The sequence below is a fragment of the Gavialis gangeticus genome, unplaced genomic scaffold (genome assembly GCF_001723915.1).
Source record: "Gavialis gangeticus isolate Ggan-Ray unplaced genomic scaffold, GavGan_comp1, whole genome shotgun sequence".
Lineage (NCBI taxonomy): Eukaryota > Metazoa > Chordata > Crocodylia > Gavialidae > Gavialis > Gavialis gangeticus.
This window is the reverse complement of record NW_017729025.1, coordinates 127,518,377-127,531,270: the sequence shown is the minus strand read 5'-3', so window position 1 is coordinate 127,531,270 and position 12,894 is coordinate 127,518,377. Positions and strand designations below refer to the sequence as shown.

Genomic DNA, 12,894 nt, shown 5'->3' with positions numbered 1-12,894 from the left:
TGATACATAATCACTACATTTTGATACCAGTTAGAAAAAAATGCCAAGACACTCTGCTTTATTCCAAATAAAATTTGTGTTCCTAAATAAAGTTCATTTAATGAAGATCTTTACGCATTAATTTCTAATTCACTCAAAAAAACTCACTAAAAAGCATAAGATATTTTATAGACATTGATATTGGATACAATCCTAGAATAATATAAACAGCTATAAATGATTTCCAGGAAGAGGTTCCCAGAACATTGATAAGTATCATTTTTAAGAAGTAGAAGAGTTCATAGGGAAGCCCACAAACAAAGCAGGATTAAAAGGTTAACCAGATGAGCAAATAAATATACAAGTTCCCACAAAAACAAACTATATTTTATCCAGGCTGCAAGAAAAATATGGCCACCATTTTTGACCTGATCAGCTAGCTAGCATTTGGGGTAGTGTAGATTACTCCCCAAAGGAATATAAATTGTAGATGGACTCAGACATTTCTTAGATATAACAGTGTTTATGTACAAATAATATAGTTTTGTTTTTCTGAGCACAGAAGGAAACAAATAAATGAGACAGGCTTATTCCTCGCAGCACCCAAGCTGTAAGTAATGAACCTGGATCAAATGGTTTCTCTCAGCTTTTCTCGGGGTAAAAAAAAGATGTCATTAAATGAAGCAGATCAGCTGTGGTGAGAGACATCCTGCCACAGCTAATCCGCTTTATTGGACAAAACACACATTGCCCAATGCAGAACAATGAGCAATGTGTTCCCCTTGTCTGGGAATTCCCTTTGTCCCTCACTGCTTCGTGGCTCATTGTCAAGTTCCACGCTAACCCATGCTTCACACAGAGGCACAAAAGTCCCAAAACAGGACAGTGTAGGACCCAGGGAATCCCCAGTGCCCCATGCCTCCACACTGGGACCTAAACCAACTAATCCCTCCACTGGAAGCATTGGTTGGTGTGGGTCTCAGCAAGGAGACATGGGGCACCAGGGATTCTCTGAGTCCCATGCCTTCATACCAGGACTCGTGCAAATTTTCCCTGCTTACAGTCATGCCCCTGGAGATCCCAAGGTGGGTCTCGAAGTAGGAAACCCCAATTTTCCCTGGTTACAGAGAGGCACCCCAAAATTCCCCAGGGCATGGAGGCTGGTGCTCCCAATGCTTGAGTATCAGGCCACTCAAGCCCAACAGCACCTATCCAGGGAGGCTAAAGTACAGGCAGCTCCAGGCTGCCCACTCTTGTGCCACAGAACAAACAGAACTCCGCTGCAGCAAAGAGGAACAATTTTACGAAGCTTTTATTGCAGCCATTGATGCAGCACAACAAAGGGTAGAGACATCTGTTTAGTCACCATTTGTCCCATCATAAAAATTTTCATGGCAGCACAAATAGGACATCAGGGAATGGGACATGTCTGGTTGGCTGTGCTGCAGCTTTCTTTACTACTGTATCTGTAGTGCTTATCCTTGCTTGTCTAAGTGAGTTCTCTCCCTTCACACCACTGATGATTAACCACTTTAGACCCCAGGCACCCTTTGGAACATGCCAGCTCTTAGCTTTCACTTGTTTTCTGACTATGGAAAAATAGAGCAATTGGTAGAGGTTTTGACCCTGGGGTCTCCACAGCAAAAAAGTGGGATGGCACACATGGCAGCAGTGTGTGCCGGCCAAAACTGGAGCCTGGCCGGCCAAAGCCACACTGCAGCTGCCAGCCAGGTTTCCTGCCATGGCTCAGCTCCCCAAGGCCACCACATAAGGCTGTTAGGGCCAGCAGAGTTGCTGGCCCCAGTCTCCCCTACCCTATCTGATGTAACCTGCCACTCACCTGAGCACATGTGGCACAAGCATTCCCCAGGGACAAACTGCAGCAGCACAAGGTGTGCCATTGCTACGTGTCCTCGGGGAAACAAATGTCCACACTCATCTGGATGCTCCCAGGGGTCAATAACAGGCAATGTTAAAGCAAGTAGCCTAAGCAGCCTTTAATGAAGTCAGTTTGGGGGAACCAGATTAACTCACACAACATGGGCTTGGCTAAGAGAATGTAAATTGGAAGCGTCCTGTTGCTTTGAGAGAAAAGACTATCTAATTTATGTTTTAGTATGATATGAGATTAGAAAAGACAAAGGCTTATCTACATCAGGAAGGGACCTTGCAGTAAGCTAGGCTATGCATTTACAGTACACTAACTACTCCTGTGTGAACACTCTTGCCACACTGAAAGTGTGAGGTATTCTGATCTCCTCTTTGAAATGAATACTTTGATTTCATTACTACGCCTAGTGGACAATATCTAGTCTGCATCACAGAAAGTCATCATAACAACATCACTATCTTGTCAATGTTAATCAAGAGGCCAAGGACTGAGTATGTGCAGATGAAATCACCTTCCCAAATCCAGGACTCATCTACTTGACGCTGTGTAGGAAAGCTGAACCAACTATAGGTATGGAGTTAAATAACATGAATTAAAAGTAGATTAACCTCCTCCCACCCCAGGTCTAGATTCTCATTACTCAGGAATAAAGAGGTTTTAGATAGCTGCATCTTAATCCTCCTCTAAAGGAAGCTAGGGCACTTCTATCTGGAATCATAACATCCAGAATAGTATTTATCATAACTTAAATGTATGCATGTAGACTCAGCACCTTTAACTGATTTGCCTAAACTTTCCTGGGTCCCCAGGTAGACATGTCTGCAGAAGCATTCTATCTACACCCGAACTGAAGCATGAGAGAGAGCAGACTCAACTTATTTTTTGTAGATAAACAGAATTCTCACTCCCAAACTAAGCATTATATTGGATGAATGGGTGGGTAGACAAAGAGAGAAAGGGAGAGTGAAAGATATGAGAGAGAGGCAAATAGGGTATCGGGCAGGCGTATCATAAATTTACCAAACTGTAACATATAGTCAAGTATATGTGCATTACTCCCTCTACTGGATGAAATCACATTTCCTATACAGGCAGTGCTCAATTTAAGACGTTGAGTTGCAACAAATGGTACTTAGGACATTTATATACTGACACCCTATTTTGACTTTACAACACTTGAGCTGACGCTATGTCGCCCACCTCCCTAGAAACATCTGTCCAAACTTCCTTGGGCACTTTATTTAAGAAAGCAAACAAGAGTCCAGAAAAACCTGCAGGCAACTCCTGAAAAGACTCCAGCCAAGAACCCTTCAGAAAGTCCAGCAAAGTCACCTCAAAGAAGTCCTTCCAAATCAATGATTGCTATTTACAATATAAATACATTAATACAGCTATATGACTTCTATAATTGATTGAATACAAAATTCTGCATTATTTTGGGTGAAAATAGGGTACTGGGCCATGGTTCAGGAACCAATCCCCGCCATTTATAACAGTGATCCTATGGGAAAAAATCGGTTCCGAGTTATGACATTTCGACTTAAGACATGGTTTTCAGAAACCAATTGTGTCGTAAGTCCGAGGACTACCTGTAATACATGTGACTATTCCTTATTATAACTGCTAGCTTACTAAAAACCTACATAAACTTGGTTTTGTAGGAAATATTCTAATCAATTATGGACAAACTTAGCTACATAACTTTCTCATCTGTATTTGTGTTGCACACAAATTCATTGCAAAATCCAAATATAACCCATGACAAATTTTTTAAAAATCACTGAACTCCAATAGTGATAGTATCTGCCTGTACAGATCAGCAATTTCAACTTACTGAATTGAAAATTATTAATGTAAATAAGACATCACTCCTTGTGTAATCACACAGGACAATAAAGACCTTAAACTTCTTAAAATGTTACCTGTGTTCCTGTTTTGGTCATACAAAATATTTGCATTTTCCTTTTGATGCCAATGACATTCACTGTATTTTTTATTTGATTATCTGCTTCAGAAGACACCAAAATAAGAATATGTCTTAAACACAGCCAAAATGATCTGAGACTTTCAGCCATTTAATTTGAACTCAAGGCATAACTTTAGCCTAATTAAGTAGTCATATATTAATCTTGGACACCTGTAACTAATTAACTGTGATTAGTATCCAGAAACTCCAGAAAAGGCTAACAATCTGAAAACTGTTATCCTCCTTTTAGAATATCATGGTTTTACTTCCCACCCAGATAAACTGGTTGGCAACAATTACACATGAATCATAGAGAAAGCATGCTAAGATCCCAGAAAGCTTTGAAATCCACAGTATGCTAAATTACGCAAGATATCTAACAGTTACCCTATGCACAATGTCTCATTCTGCTTCGTATTTGAGCTACACTTCTTGTTGTAAGTTTACATTTTCATGTGTTCACAAAATATTTATCTGCATATTGACTAAGACAAACAAAAAAAATTAACTACCTTTAACTTATCACTGGAAAAAGCACACTAGATGGCACTAAAAACCACAAGATCCATTGTATTAGCATGAGTACCACATACATTTTGTTGTGTGGATTAAAAAGTATTTTAGTATTGCTTTTCCGGTCCAGGGCACCAGCACACAGCATACAGAACTGAGTACAAGAACAATTTTCTAAGTCTCATATTTAGGAAAATGCAAGCAATCTCTTATAAAGTAAGCATTCCTGTTGTATCTATTGATGGAAAATAAAGACCAGCAAGTGAAAAAAATTCATTTATCCCTGCCCAGTAGAATAACTATATTATGTTCTCTTCTCTCAAATCATCATCCCAAAAGTTTCCTCATGGTTTTCTCCTACTGTCTTCATATCATCCTCTTACCCCGCCCCCATGACCCCTCCTCCTTTCCCTTAGCTGAAAATCCCACTTCCTCATGTTCCAAAAGAAAGCCCTCAGGTCTCTCTTAGAAATATCAAAATTGCCACACTCAAGACCCACACAGCCACACTGGATCAATTATAAGTTTCATCTTAACTTTATTTTACGAACACTAGCTCATTTTTTTCTATTTGTTATTTTATCAGTGTTTACCACTTAAGTTCTATTTATTACAATAAACCTTACAAGATGTTTTCTTTTTAAATGTAAAGGTCACTCAATTATCAACATTTATTTAATGCTCACTTTTTCTACTAAATTAGTATAGTAAAAGCTGTGTTATCTGGCATCTTACAAGCCAGTACACTCTACTAACCAGCATGCCGGCTTGCAAGATAAAGTGAAACCGGAACTTCTGGTTTCTCCAAGCCCCCACGGCCGGGGGCAAAATAGCCTGCGCTGCCAAGCCCCCACAGCCCGGGGGCATTACAGGCTGCGTGGGGCCCACCTCCCTGTCCCACTAGGCCTGCAGGGCCTGCAGAATGGGCAGCAATGTGGCGGAACGGACAGCAATGCCGCGGGAGGGGCAGAGGAACGCCCCAGACGCAGCGAGAGAAGTGGTGGCCAGGGCCGCTCAATTAACTGGTATATTTTGTTATCCGGCATCCCCGCTCCTGGGGGATGCTGGATAACAGACCTTTTACTGTTATAACCAGTACTAAACCAGTACCAGTACTAGCACAGGTAATTTCTACATTCAGCTTGCTGAAAAACTACAGTAAGTCATTAACAGGGATCCCGGCTTTTCCATTTCCCACGGAAAAAAAAAAAGAGAAAACCATGGATTTCCTGACTTTATCAGAGAAAAAATGAATTTTCCCTTTTAGAAAAGATACCTGTGCATTTCCCATTCTTGCGAAGAGCTCTGCAGGTGGGCAGAGTTCCAGCCTGCAAAAGCTGTTTGCAAACAGGGCAGGAAACACCCAACCCTGTCTGGAGGGGGAGGGAGAGGGGTAAAGCACAGGGCCTGAAGCTCTCACTCACCCAAGGCTCAACTCAGGCTCACTGTTGGCTCCTAAAGCCTAAGGTAAGTGGGGCTGGCAGGGGGTTTGCAAATCACTGCACGGGGGGCACTGGCAGGGTTGGGCGAGCCCTGGCAGGGTTGGGGGAGCCCTGGGTGGCAGGTGGTGACTGCCAAGGCTGGGGAAAGGGCTACCAGGGCAGGGGGGCAAGGCACAGGTGTGTGGCTGGGGGCTGAGTGAGAGTGGAGGTGTTGGGGGAGGCCCCACATGGAGTGCCTGCTGGTGGTGTGTGGACCAGGAGTAGCTTGCTATCGGCCTGAGCAGCCTCTGCACTTCCCTGTACAGCTTCCCTGAAGGGCCAATAGTGCACCTCTCTGCGTCCAAGCACCGCCAGTCAGGCAGGCACTCCGTGTCTTTCCCCAACACCACCTCCTCAGCCCCAAGCCAGCTTCCCGCAAGACTACCCAGCGAGCGGCACATGGACCCAGATCGGCATGCTATTGGCCCTTCACGGAAGCCACACAAAGAAGCATGGAGCCCACTTGAGGCGATATCATACAGCTCCCAGTCCATGCGCTGCAGGGCAGGCCAGGCGGGCTTCACGCCTCCATGTGCGGTTTCCTGTGGGAGTACAGGAAGCCACACAAGGAGACACAGAGCCTGCTTGGCCAATAGCATGCAGCTCCCAGTCCACGCACCACAGGCCAGCTTGTCTGGGGCTTGGAGGAGGGGCTGGCTCCCTGCCGCAGCATGCATTCCTTTGGGTGGGCAGGAGGGACCCACACCCCTGAGATCTGTGCACGAGGCAGGGGCAGAACAGGTGCACACTCATGCTCCCGACCATGCTGTCCTCCCCTGGGGCCTCCACAGCACAGTGTGTGTGACCCAGCATAGCAGAGCAGACCATGGCCAGGAAAGCTGCTTGCCTCTGCAAGCTGCATGCTGCCTTGGCCACACTTCCACTGCAGGGGGGGCAGCAAGGGGTACAACCCTGTGCTGCTGCCCACACTGCCCCCATGCACACAGGGGAAGTGTGGCCAGGGCAGTGCACAGCTTGCAGAGGCAAGCAGCTTTCCCGTGCAGACCCACTCTGCCCTGCCAGGCTGGGTTACACATGCTGTGTTGCAGAGGCCCTGAGCGAGGGCAGCAAGACAGGGAGCACAAGCCCACAGTGTGCATCCGGCCTGCTCTCAACCCACACACAGATCTGGGGGGCACGGATTCTCCTGACCCCTAGGAGTGCATGCTGAAGCCAGGAGCCAGCCCCACCCCTGGCCGAGCCCACACCAGGCAGGCAGCAGAGGGGGAGTCAGCTCCATGCTCCTTCTGCTACAGCAGCCACTGCCTTCTGTTGGGGACAGAGAGCTGTGGACCTGGATCCCTGGCCCCATAGCTCTGACAGCTGCAAGGCCCCCTCCAGCAGGGCTGGGGATGGAGGGTGAGGGTCATGAGCAGGGCTGGGGGGCTGTTGTGAGGGGAGTGAGGGGCACTAGTAGGGCTGGAGGACTGTTGTGGAGAGAGCAGGGCATGAGTAGGGCTGGTGGGGGGGAGCCTTTAATTTTAATAATGGATTTGGGGGGTTTAATCAGAGAATTTGCAATTTTTTTTTTTTAAATCAGGGAAACCCAGGTTCCCTGGTCATAAACGCCTCAGAAAACATCTACCTTTGTTTACAACTGATCATCTGAAGATGCAAAGCACTGAGTTTTGTAAAAGTAGGGGTGTAAAAAGTAGGGGTGCACAGATAGATTTTTTTGGCAGATACCGATGGCCAATTTTTAACAAGCTATCGGCCAATACCAATCAGATTGCCAATATGCAGCTTGAAAAGCGGCATCCAGCCGGTAAGTCTGTTGTGGGAATAGGGGCAAGTGGGGGTAGATTGAGCCCCCGCAGTAAGAGAGGGAGTGGGGCTGGCACTGGGGTGGGTGCTGCCCAGCCAGGGTGGGGCAAAGTGTGGAACAGAGCTGCAGCTCATCCTGGGGGCACGGAATTGGGGGTGGCCCCATTCCTACATGCACTCTGGGAGGGCACGGGGAGTGTGTGCCCCCAAATTTGTGCATAAGGCAGCAGCAGCGCTGGGAGGGAGGCTACAGCAAATTTTGGGGTGGCTGTAGACCCATCCCCCATAACTCTCCTCCAGCACCACCAACACCTGCCCTGAGCACAGCCTGGCCCAGCCCCACACCAGGAAGGGCCCAAAGCCACACCCAGTTCCAGCTCAAAGTGCATGCAGATCCAGAGGGCATACGTCCCCACATACCATCCCAGGATGCATGCAGCAGTGGAAGCCACTCCCCACCCCATGCCCCCTGGGCAAGCCGCAGCTCCATCCCGTGCCCTGCCCACCCCAGCCCAGCTGCACGCAGCATATATCAGCAACATTATCAGCCACATCAGCCAAAGACAGCCAATAACATTAATTTTCCTTTTATCAGTGCCATTACAATACGGACAGATGTATCAGTGCACTTCTAGTAAAGAGGGGTTTTTAGAAGTTATTTACACCCAATCTCTTACCCCCAGTGATTTGGATGCAAATAAAAATTAAAAGAAGATGGGAGTAAAATTAAAATGAACTTGCTACCCGCTTTGTTTTGTGCATATCCACTAGAGAAAGACCAGCTTATCACAGTAAAAGAAAATAGAAGCACTGCCCCCTCCCCGCAACATGGTCAAGTAGGGATCACTTTGAATTCTAGATTTGCATGTCTTTGTCTTCAAAGTATCACCCTATAACAGGGTGGTCTGTACCTTTAAAAAGGAGCAGATGGTCGTGTTAAGGACATTCAGCTTTGGGGCATTCTGCTGACCAGGGAGTGTCCCACTGGGACCTTTAAAAAGCTCCAGAAGAGAAACCAAAGCAAAAAAAGGATCTCTCCTCCTAACATCTAGAAAGGACGTTTTCTTTTTTGTTTCATTTGTTTCACTGGAGACTAAGACTTGTGTTGGGGGGAAGCTACCTGAAGGGCTAATAATGTGGCTACCTCTCCTGCAAAAGGCTGGAAAATAAACAATCTGCTTTAACATTTTTTTTCATGCTTGTGAAAATTTCCAGATTAACAACCTTGGACAGCTAAGTCCTTTATTTATCTATAGAACAGGTACAGTACCAGGGTCAGGTTCCCTATGCTGTCCGGGCAAAAATCACCCAATTTAGCTAGGAAGGCAAACCTCTTGAAGAAAGGTGGTAAAGGTTCTATGGCCACTCAATGTTTATCTCTTCTATCAAAGTTAGCTGCATTGGATGGCCTGTGCTACTTAACATACATAGATATCAAAGGTCATTTATTATGGGTAATTGTCTACTCTGACTTTCCAAATGTAAAATAATTAGAATATGTGCTGGATCCATCTTTTCTAGCACAATACAGTTCATGCACAAGAACGGGAGAGAGAAACTATCCAAGCTAAGCTACCTTCAGCCTAGTTTGGCCTACCCAGTTTTCAAATTTTAAACGCCAAGAGTATGATGTGGATTGTATGCAAAATTCCTTCCCTAAAAAGCCAATTGGCATACAGGTGCCATTTTTATACTTCCAAATCACTAAAATGTCAGAATAAAAGCCCTGCAGTAAAAAAGCTGCACTTGAAGCCATCACTGCAATTCTGCTGAAGAAAAAACTCAAAAAAAATTTAAGGAATGAACTTGTACATCAAATTGTTGTGTTGGAAAACATGATTCATGAGAATTGGACCTTAAGTCCACAAGGCTTAGAATTCATAATGTAGAGAAGAAATTGTTGGCTTTTGTCACTGATAACAATTCACAACCACCAACAGGTCTTTCTACCGATATTGCCATTCAATGCCAATTGCCATAGCAGTTCCTGAGCTATTTGTACTTGCCAAATAGGGAACAGGCTAAAATTGAACACTCTTTTTATGTAAATCACTGACAAATCACAGGATGGAAGTGACTTTTAGTCAAGACTAATACGTACTGGATTGAAAATAGAGATTTAAAAGATGTTGCACCTTATTATCTAATTTCTGATCCAGTCAGTAACCACTTAAAATCACATTTTTAGTATGTGCTCACTTCCTAAAGAATACTAGTGTTTATTCTTCCCCACTAAATATAAAATATGCATATATATTACTATAACTACCACAGTATGTAATTATTATTTCACTAACGTAGACACCTTGCACACAGCACACCAAATATGGTAAGAATTTTCTGTTTGAGTAACAGACTTACTAAAAATGATGCACTTAAAAATAAAATATGGCTTGACCCCAGCGTTTACCTTGCAGTTTCTCCTGTGGGGGAGAAAAATCAACCACCAGGCCTTTGAGTGCCTATGCGATAAGCATCAGGCAAATAAACTGCTGATTTGCTTAGGAAGTTAAAGTTAACAACAAAGTATTCCTGATGTATGAGTTTTAGCAGAATGTAAACAACAACAGGAGTTTTTGTCCTAAGATGTTTTATCTTTGATTACTGTAAGCAGCTGTTATAACTTTATTTGTGAAGCAATTTGAACATAAGTTTCCCAGGAAGGGCAGAGAAGTTCCCCACTGCGAAAATCTGCTGGAGAGAAAATAAATTAGGAGGGAAAAGCAAGGTAAAAATGGCAATAAGGAAAGGACAGAAATCCAACAGTGTGAAACCACTGAGCTTCCAGTTTGTGGGGGAGGGGGCAAGACTGCTAACTAATAATTAGGAGTGCTGATTGTCCACTATTAACATCTAAATATATAAGTTTGATACAAGGCCAATGCCATCAAGACACCATCAAGAGTTATCATCCCTTAAAAGGACCTATGGAATTCAATGCCTATCACAGTCAAAGGCCTTGTTATTTATTCTTAATATTCAGGAGAATGAATCCAATACATTACAAAAATAGCATGGCATTATTGGCCTGAAGGATGAATATAATGAGATAAGAAATCTTGTTCCTAGCCAAATACAACAACAAAACAGTCATTTCATTTTTTTATTTTAAGCAACTTCTAGTAAAGACAGGCACAATTAGCAAGAGCAAGAGGCTGAGACTTAATTAAAATTTTCAGTCCATCAAGATGACTTCAAAGGGCACTTTCACCTGGTACCTAGGGTTTCCTCGACTACTTAAAAAAAAACATAGAAATACCTTCTAACCATCTCACTCAGCAATTCTCAATCTGTTCAGACTCAAGGCCCCCTTAGAAAGCGCAGTTTTCACTTGCGTTTTCACCACAGCCAAATGAACAGAGCAACTCCTCTGTAGCAAAAAACTAAAAAAAACCCACAACAGGGCAGAGTGGCTTGAACACTGCCAATGCCTAGTTGGTCTCTGGGTTTATCTCATGCGTCTTGTGCACTTCACAGGGCTAACCTTGCTGGGTATTCAGTGGCACCCATAAAAGGATCTCCAGGCACACCTGGGTGCTGTGACACCCTGCTTGAGAATTCCTGCTCTAAAGCCCCCAAAGCATGCCCATCAGCCCCTCTCCAACAAGCGCTTGCCTGGCATTGCCAACACACCCAGGAAGGCCAAGGGAGTATCTTATAGTTTCGTAGTTGGTAGGGTCGGAAGGGAGCAGATCAAGTCTGACCCCCTGCCACGGCAGGAAAAAGTACTGGGGTCAAACGACCCCAACAAGCTGTTTGTCTAGCCTCCTCTTAAAGACCCCCAGGGTAGGAGATAGCACCACTTTGCTTGGAAGTTGGTTCCACATCCTAGCCGCCCTGACAGTGAAGTAGTGCCTCCTGATATCTAGCCTGAATCTACCCTCTGCCAGCTTGTGACCATTATTTCTAGTCAATCCCGGTAGTGCTTGGGGGAACAGGGACTCCCCCAATGCCTGCTGGTCCCCCCCGACTAGTCTGTAAACAGCCACTAGTTCCCCCCTCAGCCTTCTCTTGTAGAGGCTGAACAGGTCCAGGTCCCTTAGCCTCTCCTCATAGGGCCTGCCCTGCTGACACCTGATCATGCAAGTGGCCCTCCTCTGGACCCTCTCCATGTTGTCCACATCCCTCCTGAAGTGTGGTACCCAGAACTGGATGCAGTACTCCAAGTGCGGCCTGACCAGTGTCACAGAGGGGGAAGATCTTCTCCTTGGACCTGCTCGAGATGCATCTGTGGATGCATGACAAGGTATGGTTGGCCTTCCTGACCATGTCCCTACGCTGTCGGCCCATGTTCATTTTGGCATCGATAATGATTCCAAGATCCTTTTCTGCCTCTGCACTGATGAGAAGGGAGTTCCCCAGCCTGCAGGTATGGTGCTGGTTCTTCCTCCCCAGGTGCATCGCCTTGCTCTTGTCAGTGTTGAAACCCATCCTGTTCTCATCCACACATCCCTGTAACCCGTCTAGGTCCGATTGCAGCCTATTCCTCCCTTCCAGCATGCCCACTTCCCCCCACATCTTAGTGTCATTCGCAAATTTGAACAGGGTGCTTTTACCCCCTCGTCCAAGTCGCTGATGAAAATGTTTATCTTGGCCACTGGCTATGTGTAGGAGGTACACGATCTGCAGAGTGCTGCCAATGCTGCCTGCAGGTAGTCGCCACTCCCCTCCCCCTTGCCGCCATTTGTGGGGGGTCCCCAATCACCAGTGGCCACCACTGCTGGGGTGTCTGCAACTCGCCACCCCCTGCCAACACTGCTGTGGCCGCCTGCGGGAGCTCACCACTGCCATGCACCCGCTGCCTGAGGGAGCTTGCTGCACCCTCCCAGCTTCCAGGGGCATGCAGCATTCATGATCTTGGCTTCAGTGCTCCCCCACCCCCAGGCTTGGGCCCTTAGGGGAGGCAGCAAGACCCTGCCCCCCAAAGGAATCCCAGGTCTGTTTCTTGCCAACACAAGGGGTCACTTACCAACAGCCCCCAGCCAAGCCCAGGCCCGCCGCAGGGCTGCTCCCCCACTCTGGGTCACTGCGCTTCGACAGCCAACATGGCGCCAGCCTCCCCCGCCCGGTCCGCGCACACGCATGCGCAGACGCCCCAGCCACCAGGGAGGGCGTGGCCAACTCCCCCTGCGTTCTGCGGTCGCCATGGTAGCGACAGTTGGCGGCCGGGCCGCCATGAGCCAGCAGCGTCCGGCGCGGCCGCTCTACTTCCCGTCCCTGTATGACCGCGCCGCGCCCAGCGCCCCCGCGGCCGACTGCGGCCTGTGGCGGAAGCTCTTTGTGCCCCTGCGCGGGGCTGC

At 46.4% G+C, this 12,894-nt stretch overlaps 1 long non-coding RNA gene across 1 annotated transcript in view; it reads left to right on the top strand.

Moving 5' to 3' along the window:
• Positions 1 to 18: 18 nt before the first annotated feature.
• Positions 19 to 12,894, top strand: part of LOC109299055 — a 30,435-nt gene continuing 17,559 nt past the window's right edge. The window contains exons 1-2 of the long non-coding RNA XR_002097760.1: positions 19 to 29; positions 4,279 to 4,293. This is a non-coding gene — a long non-coding RNA (uncharacterized LOC109299055). The remainder of the gene's footprint in view (positions 30 to 4,278; positions 4,294 to 12,894) is intronic.